Source organism: Zingiber officinale, chromosome 7B, assembly GCF_018446385.1.
Source record: "Zingiber officinale cultivar Zhangliang chromosome 7B, Zo_v1.1, whole genome shotgun sequence".
Classification (NCBI taxonomy): domain Eukaryota; kingdom Viridiplantae; phylum Streptophyta; class Magnoliopsida; order Zingiberales; family Zingiberaceae; genus Zingiber; species Zingiber officinale.
In genome coordinates this window covers 56,098,978-56,115,607 of record NC_055999.1, presented here as the reverse complement: position 1 = coordinate 56,115,607, position 16,630 = coordinate 56,098,978, and the positions used below count along the sequence as shown (strand labels likewise).

The 16,630-nt window shown below is 39.6% G+C and overlaps 1 pseudogene; it reads left to right on the top strand.

Moving 5' to 3' along the window:
* Positions 1-13,967: 13,967 nt before the first annotated feature.
* LOC122007531 lies at positions 13,968-14,039 on the top strand (annotated as a pseudogene).
* Positions 14,040-16,630: the final 2,591 nt, after the last annotated feature.

Sequence of the window (16,630 nt, the reverse complement as noted above, 5' to 3'; positions counted from 1 at the left end):
TGTTAATACACGACTAGGAATGATTTAGAGTAGTGTTCCCTATATCATCTCACTATCGATTCAACTAATCGATTGATATAGGTATGAACCTTCTACTCAAGGACGCTATTATACTTAGTCTATTTGACACTAATACAAGTAAGTATAATAACAAAAATCAAATGCCTTTATTAATATACAAGAATATGATACAATGAGTCCATACAATCATCAAATGATTGGCTCTAGGGCTCTAACTAACAATCCATACGCCTAACCTCTAGTTAGGACTTCCCAAGTCTCCTGTCAACCTTGACCTACTTGACTTGTATTCTCATCAACCTGGTCAACCCTTTGACCATCTCCATAACTGGACGATTGCCCTAGCAATCTCCATATATTGTCAAACATCAAAACTCAAACCCCGACTCAAGCTTGACTCAACTCAAGTTTAATCAAACTGGTCAACCTTGACCAAGGGAAATTGTCCCAACAGTCTCCCCCTTTTTGATATTTGACAATTCCTCTAAGTTAGGCTAAATCTCATAGCCTTAACATCTTCTTTATACCAAGGCTAAATCTCATAGCCTTAACCTCTTCTTTATACCAAAGCTAAATCCTATAGCCTTAACCTCTTCTTAACAAGGCATGAATGAAGGTTTCCTTCATTCTTTCCCTTTCCTAGAGGGCAAACTCCTCCTACTTGGGATGAAGGCCTAACTTAACCTTCCATTCTCCCCCTTTGTCACACATCAAACACTGAAAACAAACTCTTCTCTATAAGAGTTAACTCTTCGTTGTTTACAACCTCACATGTTGTTAACAACCTCCAAAGCTCCCCCTTGAGCTCTACTTCACTTCAAAATGCTCATCTTAGAGCATGCATCAACTTTCCAATGAAACTCTCATTCATTGTATTCAATGCTCCCCCTTGAGCAGTAATCTACTCCACAATGCTCATCCATGAGCATTTATCAGCCTAGCAATGAAGATAACTAATTTTCTATTACTCCCCAATACTCGACCTTGAGTATTAATTCATCACGAAGGTTTAACCCCCTTCAAAGGTCTTTGAAAAGATTTTTATGTTTTCAAAGATTAACTCTCCCTAAAAACATGGTCAAACTTCTATCATTGCACCAACAATGACTTGAGATTTCTAAATAATTAGGAAAATCAAAACTCGAAGTTTTGAGGTTCAAAATTTAATAATGAAACTAAACCTCAACCTAACTTCACCTAAGTCTACATTAACCAAACCATGCTTGTTTTCATCATGAAAACTCCCCCTAAGTGTATACAAATATATTCCAAAGGATTAGGAATGGTTAATGACCCTTGAAAATCAAAACTTGAAGTTTTAAGGTTTCACAATTCAGAATTGAAACTAAACCTTATCCTAAACTTCATTTTGGTTTTTCTTAACCAATCCATACTTGTTGTCATCATGAAAAACTCCCCCTAAATATATACAAATGTATTCCAAGGGGTTTAAAGTGGTTAACGCGACTCGAAGTGACTTGAAGTACTGAAATCAAGCTTTTCAAGCCAAAATCAGACGTCTCAATTGATTGAAGTTGGGACTCAATCGATTAAAGTCACTTCAATCGATCCATTGATCGATTCCGCAAGCTACTGCTCGCAGAAATTTCCTCTGAATCGATCGACTGATCGATCCAGCTTGAGTCAATCGATCGGATGATTGATTCACTACCCTTCTGTTCACGAGAATTGGCTTCTCAATCTATCGGTTGATCGATCGAACCCATCCCAATCAATCAGCTGATCGATTGGGTTCCTGATTTCCTGAAATTCAATTTCAACAAAATTCATAAACTCCCCAAAAATTCTATAAAATTCTAAAAATCATGAAAATTCATGTAGACATTATTTAGGGTATACTCTATCAAGGAAAAATAGTTTTCTATTAAAATACTTCTTATTTTCAAAGATTGACACAAATTCGAAAATTTATAAAAACTTTAGTGTTTTCTTCAAGTTTGTGTCTAACTATTCAATGATGATAACTATCAAAAGATAATCTTCACCAAGGTTTTCCAAAAGCATTTTAAAATCATTTTCAAACCCAATATCCAACCATGTTCTTTGGGCTCAATGCACATGACTTGTACATTAGCTTTCCCAATGATTGGAAGTCATATGACTATGTGCTTTGATGAACTTAAAACTCAACAAGATGCACTAAATCAACATCTTGAGTTTTGTTCACCATCCTAACATCTCACTTGTATCTAATATGTGCTAAAACACATACAAGTCACCTTATGATTCTTTGTGAGATGTATATTTGGTTTTGCCCTAAACTAAGAGATCATGCATATCTATCTAAGCATTAAGAGACTTATGATCATCCACCTAGGATGTCATTTGGTATAATCTCACTTGTTGGGATATTTACCATTCTTAATAAATGCCTTTCATCCTTAATTACAAGAAAATTAACATAATGTCTGATGATTAATGACATACATCAAAATAAGTATTTTTCAAAAGAAAAGCATGCTATAGCTACATGATGTATGTATGACATGACATGGTATTTTTGTGTTTTTCATAATAAAAATGAATGCAACACATGATGTCATGACATATAATAGGCAAGCAATCATGACATTTTAGCATAAATAAAATATACCTAGATAATCTATCTAAATATCCTTAAACCTTAGCTAAAACCTTAAAATTAAGCCTAGATTGCTCATCTCTTGAAGGAATGTCAAAACCCAACTTGGCATTTCTTTTACCCCTTTTCTATTTGTGCCAATTGAAATTAAGAATTCAGTCCTCAAATATTTGTTTGGCACATATTACTCTCTTTAAGGATCAAACATTTAGATTGAGACTTGATTTTGCTCGTAATCCCTTAAGAACAAACTAATATCTCAACTAGACATTTCTTATCCTTTCTCCAAGTGTGGAAACTTACCTTTGATGTGATTCCTCAAGGTTTGGCACAACTTACTCTTTCAAAGAGTAATTAATTTTATTAAGGTTTAAATTTTCCCTTAACCCCTCAATAAAATACCAAATTTCCAACTTGGTATTTCTTTTTGCATTTTTGCCAAATTAAATTTTAGTTCAATTCCTCAAGACTTGGCACATTTTACTCTTCAAGGCTTAATCACATTTGATTAAATCATGAGTTTTCTCTTAATTCCTTAAGAAAATATCAAAATTCTAACTCAATTTTTCTTATACTTTTCTTAAGTATGTTAATTTAGATTGAGTTCAACTCTTCAAATTTTGGCACATATATCACTCTTTCAAAGAGTAACCCTATAATCCTTTTCATTTTCGAAGGTTAACAATAACCTTGAAAATATTCTCAAGTGTCAACTTTCCCAAGGTTGGGTTAACTACCTTTCCAAATGGAGTTGACACTCTCTAAACTCATCTAGGGTGTAGAGAATATGCTCCTAGGAACCCAAAACCTATTGGTGCTCCTTGGATGCTCTAGGTACTCACTAGGGATGAATTCCCTAGATACCTTCCTAAGGACCTTTCTAGGCTTCTTAGAAGCCTTGGTCACTTCTACTAGGTCAACTCTAGGGATTGCTTCCCTTGTAACCTTCTTTGTGACTTTATTAGGCCTTTTTGGAGCCTTAGTCACCTTTACTAGATCAACTTTAGGGATGACCTCCCTTGTGACCTTCTTTGTGACTTTGTTAGACTTCTTAGAAGTCTTGGTCATATTGGTCTTGCCAAAAGAACCTTTAGGGATTCCTTCCCTAGTATCTTTGACTTGACCTCTAAACCTAGAGTTGATCCCATAGCTATATGGAACTCTATGAAAGGAAGTCACATCCTTCTTGGTTTTAGGTTTGTATCCCAAACCTCTATAGCCATTGGATGGATCTTGTCTAGACTTTCCTAGGTTAAGCTCATTTTGACCCTTAAGCATATTTTCCATTTTTGCTAGGGTTCTTTCTAAGTTATCAAGTCTTGATCTCAAGACTTGGTTCTCCGTCATTAAATCCATAGATTTGGATTTTTATTGACCCCTATGAGCATTTCTATATTTAGGCATATATCTATAATCCTTAGAGTTATTGTCTAAATTATTGTTTACCTTCCTAACCTTACGTGTGGTAGTTCTAGCATGAGGAGGAATATATTTTCCCTTAACACTATCATGCTTCCTACTTTCATGATAATTTGCATTAAAATGATAAGTGTTATTTCTAACATGTATTTTATCATGACTAAAAGGAATTGCACTATTAAAGGTTACCTCGGGTTTGCTTTTAGAAGCTCCCCCTAAATGTGTGCTTCCCCTAATCACCTTGGTTGACTTCTTTCCTTTAGGACATTGACTTCGGTAATGTCCTCTCTGATTGTAAGAGAAGCACACAATGTGCTCCTTGCTTCTCTTTATTGTGGGGTTGGTCTCCTTGAGCTTTTCTTCGCCCTTTGTTGCTACTTGGCCCTTCTTCTTAGCCAATTTGGGGCATTTGCTCTTGTAGTGCCCATGCTCCCTACACTCAAAGCAAATGATATGATTTTTATCTTTAATAATTGAAATCTTTATACCTTTGCTTGTAAGGTTGATGCTTGATCCTCCATTTGATTTTTCTTGCAATGTAGAGATGGCATCATCTTCTATTTCTTCCTCTTCACTTGAGGATGTGGACTCTTCCACTTCTTCATCTCTTGAGGATGTGGAAGATCTCTCCTCTTCCACCTCTTCCTTCTCTTTCTCTTCCTCCTCTTCCTTTTCCTCCTCGAATGTTGACTTCTCGTCAATATCGGATTGCATCTTTTCTTCCTCATCATCTTCGGATGTTGACCTCGTGTCAACATCGGATTGGTCCTTCTCTTTTTGAACCAATGAGCCCTTCTCCTTGGGCTCTTCCACTCCTTGGACTTGTGTAGGGTCTTCATGATAGGCAATGATCTTTTTCCAAAGATCACTTGCATTTGTGGTTTCACTTACACTCAACAAAATATTAGAAGGTAGTAAATTATGTAAAATTCTCATTACCTCCTTGTCCGCCTCCGATTGCTCTCGTTGCTCTTCGGTCCAATGCCGAGGTCGGAGGTGTTTACCCTTCTTGTCCGTAGGAGCTTCAAATGGGTCACTCAAGACAACTCATTGGTTCCACTCTATTTGGAACCATGTCTCCAGCCGATTCCTCCAAAAGGCGAAGTCTTCCTTGTCGTATGGCGGAGGAATCCGGATGTCCCATCCAAATGGACCTCCCAAGTCCATCTTCTACTTCCTCTAACTTCTTGCTCTCTTGGCGGTTAGTCCGTAGAAGAGCGACCTCGCTTTGATACCAATTGTTAGGACCTTTGTACCCGCTAGAGGGGGTGAATAGTATTTCATCGCGCTTGAGTTGGTTTGCTTCTTCTTGATGATGTGCAATGGAAAATACAAGAACGAAACACCAACAACGCTAACTCTAGGGATTTACTTGGTATCCACCTCAAGCAGAGGTGACTAGTCCAAGGATCCACACACTCACGCACCCTCCACTATGAAACTACTCCTTTACGGTAACTACCGAAGGCGGAGAAGCCTTACTAGCTCACAATACAACAAGAATATAAAGAGAAGCAAACACAAGGGAAATCTTACAAGATTTGTACAATAAACCCTAACCCTAGCTTCTTCTTCTTATTGCAACTCGCCTCTTGACTTGGACGTGCCTCCAAGAACCTTCAAGAGTGGCAGAGAGAGCTGTGGAGAAGTCGTTGTGAAAGTCACAGAAGAATCGCAGGAAAGAATACAAAGTTCTGCGGAAAAAACGCTTTGCCCAGGCTTTAAACAGTGTTCCCAATCGATCCAATTCATTCCCAATAGATTGCCACGTCAGCACCGCTTCATCATAGCCGTCCATTGCTCGTTTCCTGCACAACGGTCGAATCCCAATCGATCGACCGATCGATTGGGAACATCTGAATCGATCAGTGGATCAATTTAAAAGCGTTCTGTGTTCTCGCGATCGTGCGAGAACTCCCTTGCCCAATCGATCGACCAATCGATTGGGCAACTTCCAATCGATCGCTCGATCGATTGGGAAAGCTTCTGTGCTCATGATTTCACATCCCAATCGATCGACCGATCAATTGGGACTTCCCATAATCACAACACACCCCAATCGATCGATTGATCGATTGGACCCTGGTTCAATCAATCGCCCGATCGATTGACCCGCCTGGACTTGACTCAAACTCAATTCCAAAGCCTCCAACTCAACTCCCAGTCAACCGTGACCTGTTGGGTCTCCGTGCCTAGTATTTGGCCACACCTGACCATCCTCGAACTAGCCTTCTAGCCTTCTCGATCAGCCTTGCGTCCCTCGGATATCTCCCATCCTTCACGCCTGCCTTCAGGAGCTTCCTTCGGCCTCATCCTAGTTGTCGGTTTATACCACCACACTCGACTAACCTTGAACTAGCCTTCTAGCCTCCTCCATCAGCCTTGCGTCCCTCGGATATCTCTCCATCCTTCACGTATTGCCTTCAAGAGCTTCCTTCGGCCTCATCCTAGTTATCGAGTTATTCTTGCCAAGTCACACTAGGACTTACCTTGCTAAGACCACATGCTTGGACTTAGAACCTGTGCCAAGATCACACTTGGACTTTCCAATTGGCTGGCTCCTCACCAAGGCTTTCTCACTTGCCAAGATCACACTTGGACTTTCCATCCTTTACCAAGATCATACTTGGACTTTCCAATTTACCTAACCTCCAGTTAGGACTTCCACCACTGCCTAAACTCCAGTTAGGACTTCCATCACTGCCTAAACTCAAGTTAGGACTTCCATACGCCTAACCTCCAGTTAGGACTTCCCAGTCAAGTCTCCTGTAAACCTTAACCTACTTGACTTGTATTCTCATCAACCTGGTCAACCCTTTGACCATCTCCATAACCGGACAATTGCCCTAGCAATCTCCATATATTGTCAAAAATCAAAACTCAAACCCCGACTCAAGCTTGACTCAACTCAAGCTTAGTCAAACTGGTCAACCCTTGACCAAGGGAAATTGCCCCAACAAAATCATCCTCATAGCAAGACAAGAATCGATATCGATCTTGTCATTACCATGAATCACCTCTAATCCATCAAGTGCACAACCCAAATTGGATGCTACTTGGGTGATCAATCCACCAAACACTATCATCCCCAAAGATGCCTTAGCTGCCCTCCACAAAGTTTGCAAAAAATGAAATCCCGAATCAAAATCAACTTTATTTAACATCGCCCAAAGAGAATAGAGTTCTATCTTTCTAACTACCCCATCACTCTCTCCTCGACCAAAGATCGTTTTGCTCATCACTCGGTGAAGGTATCTAAAGGTCGGATTTTGCATGCGGGATGCTTTGGCTCTAGAGGGTCATAAGGGTCTTTTGATCCGGTTATCGACATCCAAAATTCATTCCACCTAATTTCATCATCAAATCCTCGGGCACCACCAATGGGTAAACCAAAACAATTATTGAAATCACTAAAATTTCACCAAACTTCTTTATTCATCATCCTAAAAGTTATGACCCCTACGTAGTCATCTTCAGAAGAAAATTTAACATCAAGTGAGCTCAAAAATTCAAGGACTAAGAGGGGTAAGTCGGTGCATAAGCGTACATAATATCATTCCAATCTAAAGAGCTTATCATCCAATCTACATTATCCCTAATTCCTAATATGTCCATAGTAATGGTATCCATATATTTAGTGCATGTAATTTTCCTAGCGATAAGGATATCATATCTAGATTTTTGTTCATGATTTCTAAAAATAATATTGAACTCATTTTCATTACCTTCGTAGCGTGCCACCCTTTTTCCTTTGCCCTTTGAAGTAGAAGCCTTCCCTTTGCCTTTGTCGCCTCCTGGTGCATCTCCTTCGCCAGATCCACCGCTTCCTCGACGAAGTCTCTTCAAGATTTGCGACATGGTGCAAGGTTTTGAAGAGTTTCTTGTGGAAATGGGTCTTGAGGGTGAAAGAGGAGGAGAAGTAAGGAAAAATAGGGAAGTTTCTTCTCTCTTTTCGGATTTGTGGCTTGAAGAAATGTTAGATCTAGATGTAGATCTAAGCAAAAGTGAGCTCTAAAGGTGGGAAATTAGGGTTTGATGAGGTATAGTAGGGAGGAGAAGGCTTTTGGAAAAGAAAGAGAAGGAAATAGGGTTTTTTGGAGAGGTGGGCGGCGCACATGGGCAGGGGCATGGCCGGGTTAGGTATGGATCTGCACGGTTGTGCCGATTGGCACGACCTCCTCTTGTCAACTCTCGGCTAAGGTTGCACGACCGTGCCAACTATCACGACCTAGTCTTTCCTCTTCTCTGAATATGTCTCATGGCCATGCCAATTGGCACAACCTGAGTCTTCTCCTTCTCGGGCAGTCTCGCACGGGCGTGCCGAGTGGCACGGCCTGTGCCCTTCTTCTCTTTGCATAGGCCACACGGCCGTGCAAGGTTGCATGGGTCCTGGCCTCCATCCTGCTGTTGGCTTCACACGGTCGTGTGGAATTACATGGCCGACTCCTTTAGGCTCACGGTGACTCGCCTTTTGCTCATTCGGTTCCTCCGACGCCTCCACGCCCATGAAATGCTCACGACCAACTCGTGGAGGCTCTGCACATCTTGAAAATGAATACCCAAAGTGAAGAAATAATAAAAATGCTCAAAACAACAATCTAGAATGAAAAACCCTTGGGTTGCCTCCTAAGAAGTGCTTGTTTTAGGTCTTTATCTCGACCCCATTTCAGGCAATGTGGGCTAAACCCGTGGAAGCACGGCTCTCCTCCAAGAGTTAATGCTCCAGTCTACGCCTTCAGTTTCGCTCGTGAAGGACAAAAGTACTTCTTATTTCTCGCTGGAGGGGAACTCTCATGAAAACTGCACTCCTCGACTTTGTGTATGTTAATCTTGCTAGAATTTCCCTGAGAAGAGGGGTTGCAGATGGAGGAATTAGATAAATCAAACTCAATCTTTTCATTGTTGATCTCCAAGGATAACCTGTAACTTTTTACATCAATGATTGCTCCAGCTATGGCAAGGAATGGTCTTCCAAGGATGATCGATATCTTAGGGTCTTCCTCCATATCCAAGATAATGAAATCTATGAGAACGATACATCCACCCACTTCTACTGACACTTCTTCTACTATTCCCATTGGATATCTACATGAATGGTCAGCTAATTACAGTTCCATAGTGGTCAGTTTAATGTTCTGGAGACCCAGCTTCTTACATAAAGAGTACGAAAGTAGGCTAACGCTGGCCCTAAGTCGCAGAATGCTCTCGGTATGAGTTCAGAACCAATTTTGCACGGTATGGAGAAACCTCCTGGATCCTGAAGCATTGGTGGAGAATTTGCCATAAGGAGAGTGTTACAATTCTTTGTTAATGTTACGGTCTCGAAGTCGCCCTTCTGCCTCCTGTTAGATAAAATACTCTTTAAGAACTTTGCGAACTTTGGCATTTGGTGCAGTGCATCTATTAGTGGTACTTCTATGTAAATTTCCTTGATCTTCTTCAGGAAGCGGTTGAACTCTTCATCTTTCTGGGAGGTTATCAGTTTCTGAGGGAAAGGAATCGTCCGATTATGTGGGGGAACTTGAAGAGTTTCTTCAACTTTTTTAGTAGCCTCCTCTCCATCCTTGTTTTGAGTCTGATTGGGCATTAGGAGAGAGGGCTCCTTCTCTAAGTCAGTTTCCCTCTGAGTAATGATTTGAGGGTCTCCCATAATACGTCCGCTCCTTAGCTCAATGTGGTTGCAATGTTCCATTGGATTTATATCTGGCTTCCTTGGAAATGTTCCTTGTGCTCTTGAGATGGATTGAGCTATCTGGGCTATCTGGCTGTCTTGCATCTTTTAATGCTTCTCAGAATTTTCCATTCTTTGTGTTAATAGCTTGATCTCATTCTTCATCTCCTTTTGCTCTGAGAGGACTTCTTCAAGTATCTTTTCAATTCTGGACAATTGTGAAGGTTGTTGTTGAAAAGTTTGTTGTCCAGGTGAGTAGCTCTGTTGTCCAGGTTGATAGCTCTGTTTTGCTAGCCCTTGATCCTGATTGTTCCGGTATGAGAAGTTTAGGTGATTCCTCCAACCTGGATTGTATGTGTTAGAGTACGGATTATTTTGCCTTTGGTTGTAGCTGACTATTGCATCACACTACTCAAGTTGGTTTATCTATGTTTGTATTGGCCCTAGGGGACAAGTATCTTGAACATGATCCGTACTTCTGCAAGTTTTGCAAATACAAACTATCGCATTGGTCATGTCGTTGTTGTTTCCCATGGCCTCAAACTTCTTGGTCAGAGCATCCAGCATTGCAGACATGAGAATGACTGTATCTACGTCGGATTTCCCTGCCGCTTTTATTAGGTTCCCTGAGAAAGAACCACCAGATCTTTCTGATGCCCACTGATGGTGATTCTGTGCCACTGTAACACCCATGGAGTACTTAGAAAGATTTTAGATATATTTTTTTTATCATGAATAAAAATAGGCCTATTGTGTAAATGTGCGAAAATAATAAAATAAAATAGAACCAAAAAGAGATGACCAAGGCTTGAACCTTGGACCTCTTACTAGATATATGTAGGTGTTAACCAATAGACCAAGAGAAGTTATTATTAAAGAGAGAAGTAACAATATAGTTAATAGTAAGAAAAGAGCTTTTTCATTGAGAAGGAGAAGTTAGAGTTGCCTTTTTCTTCTCAAAAGAAAAGAGGATTCTTGCTTCCACTTTTCATTAAGGAGAAATAAAAGAAAGAAGAAGGAAAAGTACATTTTCCCTTCCTTCTCTCATGATGAATAAAAGGGAAATTAAAGAGGAAAACTCATTTTCTCCTCTTCCTCCTCCCTCCTCCTCCTCACCGTGACCAAGATCTCTCCTCACCTCTCCTTGCCGAAATCCAAAAACAAAGGAGGACCCCTCTGTAGGAAGGCTCCACAAGCAAGATATTTCCCCTTAAGTAAATCAAATAAGGATGTAAGTATTCCCTCACCTGTGGTACAAGTCGCTTACGGTATTTTCGAAAGATTTGAACTCTTGAAAATAAAAATAAAAAGAGAAGAAACCATGCTCATGAATCTTAGTAGGTTATGATATGAATTTAGTTAAAAAAAATTATGTTGTATGATGTTTAAGTTTGATCTTCTTATTAATATGTTATTGACCTTCTTCTTTTTATAAGGTTCGGCCATGATGAAAATTTAGGGTTCATAAAGCTTAAAATCTAATTTAACATGCTCATGGATTTATTTATGATGTGTTATGAAATTTGCTAGAGATTCATGTTTATATGTTGTTTAGAAGTTATTTCTTGCTTGAGGAAGTTTCGGCCATGATGAAATTTTAGGGTTCATGAAGCTTAAAACCTAATTTACCATGCTCATGGATTTCTTTATGATATGTTATGAAAGTAGCTAGAGATTCATGTTTATATGTTGCTTAGAAGTTTAACTCTTGCTTGAGAAGGTTTCGGCCATGATAACTTTTTAGGGTTCATGAAGCTCAAAAAAAAAAAACCTAAGTTAGTATGCTCATAGACCTCCTTATGATATGTTATGAAATTAGCTAGAGATTCATGTTTACATGTTGCTTAGAAGTTTACTTCTTAGCTTATGAAGTTTCGGCCATGATAGAGATTTAGGGTTTCATAAAGCTCCAAACCTAATTTAGCATGTTCATAGGCTTCTTTGTGATATGTTATCAAATTGGCTAGGTATTCATGTTCATAGGTTGCTTAGAAGTCTACTTCTTGTTGTATGATGTTTCGGCCATGATAACTTTTTAGGGTTCATGAAGCTCAAAACCTAAGTTAGTATGCTCATAGACTTTCTTATGATATGTTATAAAATTTGCTAGAAATTCATGCTTATATGTTGCTTAGAAGTTCATTTCCTATTTGATGAAGTTTTGGCCATGATGAATTCTTAGGGTTCATGAAGCTCAAAACCTAAGTTAGTATGCTCATAGACTTTCTTAGGATATGTTATAAAATTTGCTAGAAATTCATGCTTATATGTTGCTTAGAAGTTCATTTCCTATTTGATGAAGTTTCGGCCATGATGAATTCTTAGGGTTCATGAAGCTCCAAACCTAATTTAGTATGTTCATAGACTTCTTATGATATGTTATGAGATTAGCTAAGTATTCATGTTGTATGTTGCTTAGAAGTTATTTTTTTTATGAACTCTCGGCCATAACTATAATCTAGGATTCAAGAAAGTTTAAACTTAAACTTAGCAAGCCCATGAATTTTCCTTATGATATGATATGAAGGTAGTTGTTATTTTGATGCTCATGTAGAACTTAATTCCATGCTCTTAGGGGTTCGGCCACAACTAAGTTAAAAGGGCTAGGAAGCTTAGAACCTACTACCTATGCTCATGATATTCTTATTAGCTTATGACATGAATTTGATTTAAGGTTCACATGCTTATATGTAGTTGTAACCTAAAAACTTAGCATGGTGACTCTCGGCCACCATATGAAACTAGGGTTAGAGACCCAATCATGACTTTGCTAGGTGTCTCACATACTAGAATATGAACTAGGAGATGCTAGTAAATGTTTTCCATGTATGATTATGGTTGCCTACGATAATTTATGTACTTAATTAAGGATGCTCATGAATTATGCATGATAATGACCCTTATGATATGTTTTATGTTTAAGTATGCATGCTTTATGACAAGACCAGTAACATGTTTATTTATGTATGTTATGAATTATGCATGATATGATTCTTAAGATGACTATGTACTCAAGCATGTATGATTTCAAATATGTTGCATGCTCATTTATGTAAGCTTATGAACCAAGCATGATAATGGTTTTATATGATGGCTATGTGCCAAGAATGTATGCCTTATGATATGATAAGAAAATGGCAAAGAGTTGCTTCTCTTAAGTTGGGATTAAGAGCACTCTTCATGTTAAGACAAGAGCATGACATCTATGATGATATGATATGACAGTTATGATGATATGATATGCATGACATGTACTTTACTTTGTATGGCTTGTACCAAGGGTGGGCTCCATAAGCGCCCCTAGACCGACGGACTATGAATGGGTCTAGTAAAAAGGGATGAGTTCCTTAGTACGCCCCTAGGCCGACGGACTATGAACGGGTCTAGATCCCTAGTAGGTTCGGGGCTAGCTACCCTGTCCTAGGGATTGCGCACATTTATGTATGTATGTGGTACAAGCCGGGCCCTCATGATGATGATATTATGTTTAAGTATTAAAAGATATGTTTAAAGACATCTTGCACTCGACATGGCATATGTTTTAAAAAGGACATTTTGCATAATGCGCCCATTCATATATGATATGTTCTTTTATGTTTCATGAAATTTGATGATATGTTATGTTTCTCATGACTCACCTCATATGATCCTTTTATTTATGATATGTTAGAAACATGGTTCATAAGGATATGTTATGATCAGGAACTATGCTCACATTACATATTGATAGATGATTTTGTTTTCAATGATGATATGCTTATATGATTATGCTTGAGATACGGTTTTTGTGAGTAGGAAAGAATCTTACTGAGCTCGTGTGCTCATAGCTTACTTCCTTGTACCACAGATAAAGGCAAGGGATGGATGACCTAAGGGAGCTGCAGGAGAGGCAAGGAGGTGTGTGTGGCAGTGGCTCGGTTGAGACAAATAAGACCTGCTATAATATTTTGTTATGTTTGACATGAACCATTTGTATTTATGTTACATTCCAGTATAACTTTATGACATTTCCGTTGCTTTATGTTATAAGAAAGAAATTTTAAATATGCATGTATCCTGGAATAGTTAAGTAAGTAAGTAGCCTCGTCCCTTTAAGCAGCAGGGAGGGCGGGCATTACGGCCACATTCTCTATGATATCTTCAGCTTCATCAAGACTCTTGTTCATCAGTGCTCCTCCTGCTGCAAAATCGAGGGATACCTTTGTGTGATAGTTGATTCAATTGTAGAAGGTGCGCAAGGCCAACCATTTCTCAAGGCCATGATGGGGGCACTATCTCAGCATACACTTGAATCTGTCCCAAGCTTCAAATAATGATTCTGAGTCTACCTGTTTGAAGCTTGCGATCAGGTTCCTCATGTGGGCAGTTTTGCTTGGTGGATAAAATTTTTCCAGGAATTTCTACTCACACTGCTCCCAAGATGTAATGCTATTTACTGGAAGGGAATTTAGTCACTGCTTGGCTCTGTCTTTCATAGAGAATCTGAAGAGCAATAACCTTACTGATTCTGGAGGGACTCCGTTCACTTTCATGGTGCCGCAGATCTCGTAGAAAAGTTCCAAGTGGTGGTTTGGATCATCAAGCGGTCCTCCTCCGAATTAATTCTGCTAAACCATGTGAATTACTGCAGGCTTGATCTCAAAGTTGTTAGCTTCGATTGGCGGTCGAGTGATGCTAGACCGAACCCCTCGTGCATAAGGTATTGCATAATCCTTCAACAATATATCAGCCATCTCTGAAGATTCTTGTGCTGCTTGGAATGCCTTCTGAAGGTTTCTTCTCCTCAGGAAAGTCCTATTAATCTTTGGATCAAACGGTAGGACTGTCCTGAAAGATTAGCTCTTCGCATGCAAAAAATAAAATATGAACTATAGTGAAGAAGAGAAATGAATTTTTGGGTTTTTAATAAAAATACAGAAAGTAAAGAAAAACAAGAGTAAAATTATTTATCTCTAAATGCAAACTAAGGAAAAATAAAGGAAAAGAAAATAAAGTCTAGTCTAATCTATTATAACTATCACCAATGTTATAGACGCAGTCCCCGACAATGACGCCAAAAACTTGTTACAATTCCGCAAATGCACGGATTCGTCGTCAATAATATAAAAGATTATCGAACCCACGGGGACTGATTATAAGCACTAGTGATGACACACTTAGGATTAGCTACACTATCGATGGTTGTAAGTAATCTAAGAAAAGAGATTGGAAAGCGAGGAATGAGAACTAGAAACAAGAAGAAATCAACCTAGTTAATGAAGAGTTTTAGGAGTTCGGTTTCATTGTGTTGGTATTGATGTGCCTCATACTATCCTATATTCATTGTCCATCGCCATGTATTCGCCGGAAGCTAAAGCAACTATCTTTGAGCACCAGACAAAGACGATCCCTACGAAATCTTGTTACGGTTAACCCCTGTCATTAGGGCGTCTCGGTAGATCACAAGGACACGACTCTTACTGATGTTATCAAAGATAGAAATAAGAAGCTTAGTTTGGTCTCTTACTTCCTTGCGAAGGAGTCGCCTCTCCTTTCAAGGAAGTGCCCTAATGTCCGTGTACGAGTTACCCCTGTCACTAGAGCCCCTCGGGTGTACGATCTAAGGTATTCCCTCTACAAGGTTGACAATTCCTACACAATCAATCAACACGACAAAGAGATCGAGGAGTCGAAACAAAGCAAGCGAAATCATCCAATGAATATAAACATAATATGAGTTTTACATCAAAACCAATCCACAATTACTCCCTCATCCTAGAACAAAGACTCTACTCCATAGACGCTAGAGAAAAACCCGAAGACATGGTGAATCTAAACATACAATCCTAAAAAACGAAGAGAGAAAGAAGTATGCTTATCCAATGACAATGAGTGATTTTTGGATCCAATCCTTTGCTTCTGGAGTTGATGTGGTGATGGAAGGTCGCTGGATCGATGTCCTGGATGGCGTGAAATGACACCAAAATGAATCTCCTCTTGACGGCTCGCCTCCCGGTTCTCCCCCCTCGGAAAAGGGTTTAAACCCCTTTTATAGGCTAGGGCAGGGCGCGGCGCGGTGGCACGACCGTGCAAGGGTGGCACGACCATGCCCTAACTTGGCTCTGGATGCGCTGCACGGCTATGCCGATTGGCACGGCCGTGTGATGTTGGGACTCGACTTCTGGGACACGGCCATGCAGGGTTGCACGGCCGTGTGCTGCTTGGCCTCGGTCATTGGGGGGGGGGGGGGGGCCCGGCCGTGTTCTGATCCGCCTCTGGATTGGCCGCATGGTCATGCAAGGGTTGCACAACCGTGCATTTCTCCTCTTCTGGTTGGCCACACGACCATGCAATCCTGCACGGTCGTGTTCTCTAGCTCACTCCGGTGCGCCGACAAATGTTGTTTTCACTCCGAAAGTTGTTCCTGTCAAAACAAAACCAAATAAAGAGCAGATATCTGTGCAAAAGAGTATATATGATGAATACATGATCAAAGAGGCGATCAAACAAAGGATATGTATGTATAAACAAGCGAATGTGCGTAAAAGCATGCATAAACTATCATAATATTTACACACATCAAATACCTTAGCCAAGAATTTCATGACCATCTTGTTGAGTGTGGGATCATATCTCAACTCACTCCACCTGGAACACTATAATAGAATGGTATATCAGAAAGGAGAAATCATACTTTATTAGATATGGTACGATCGATAATGAGTCATACAGATCTTCCTACTTCCTTCTGGGGATATGCTCTAGAGACGGTCGCTTTCACACTTAATTGAGTTCTATCCAAGGCCGTTATAAAGACACCATATACGATATGGACAGGGAAGAGTCCCAAGATATCTTTTATGAAGATTTGGGGTTGTGAGACTTACGTTCGAGAATAAGTCTTACATAAACTAGGACCTAAATCAGAAAAGTACTAT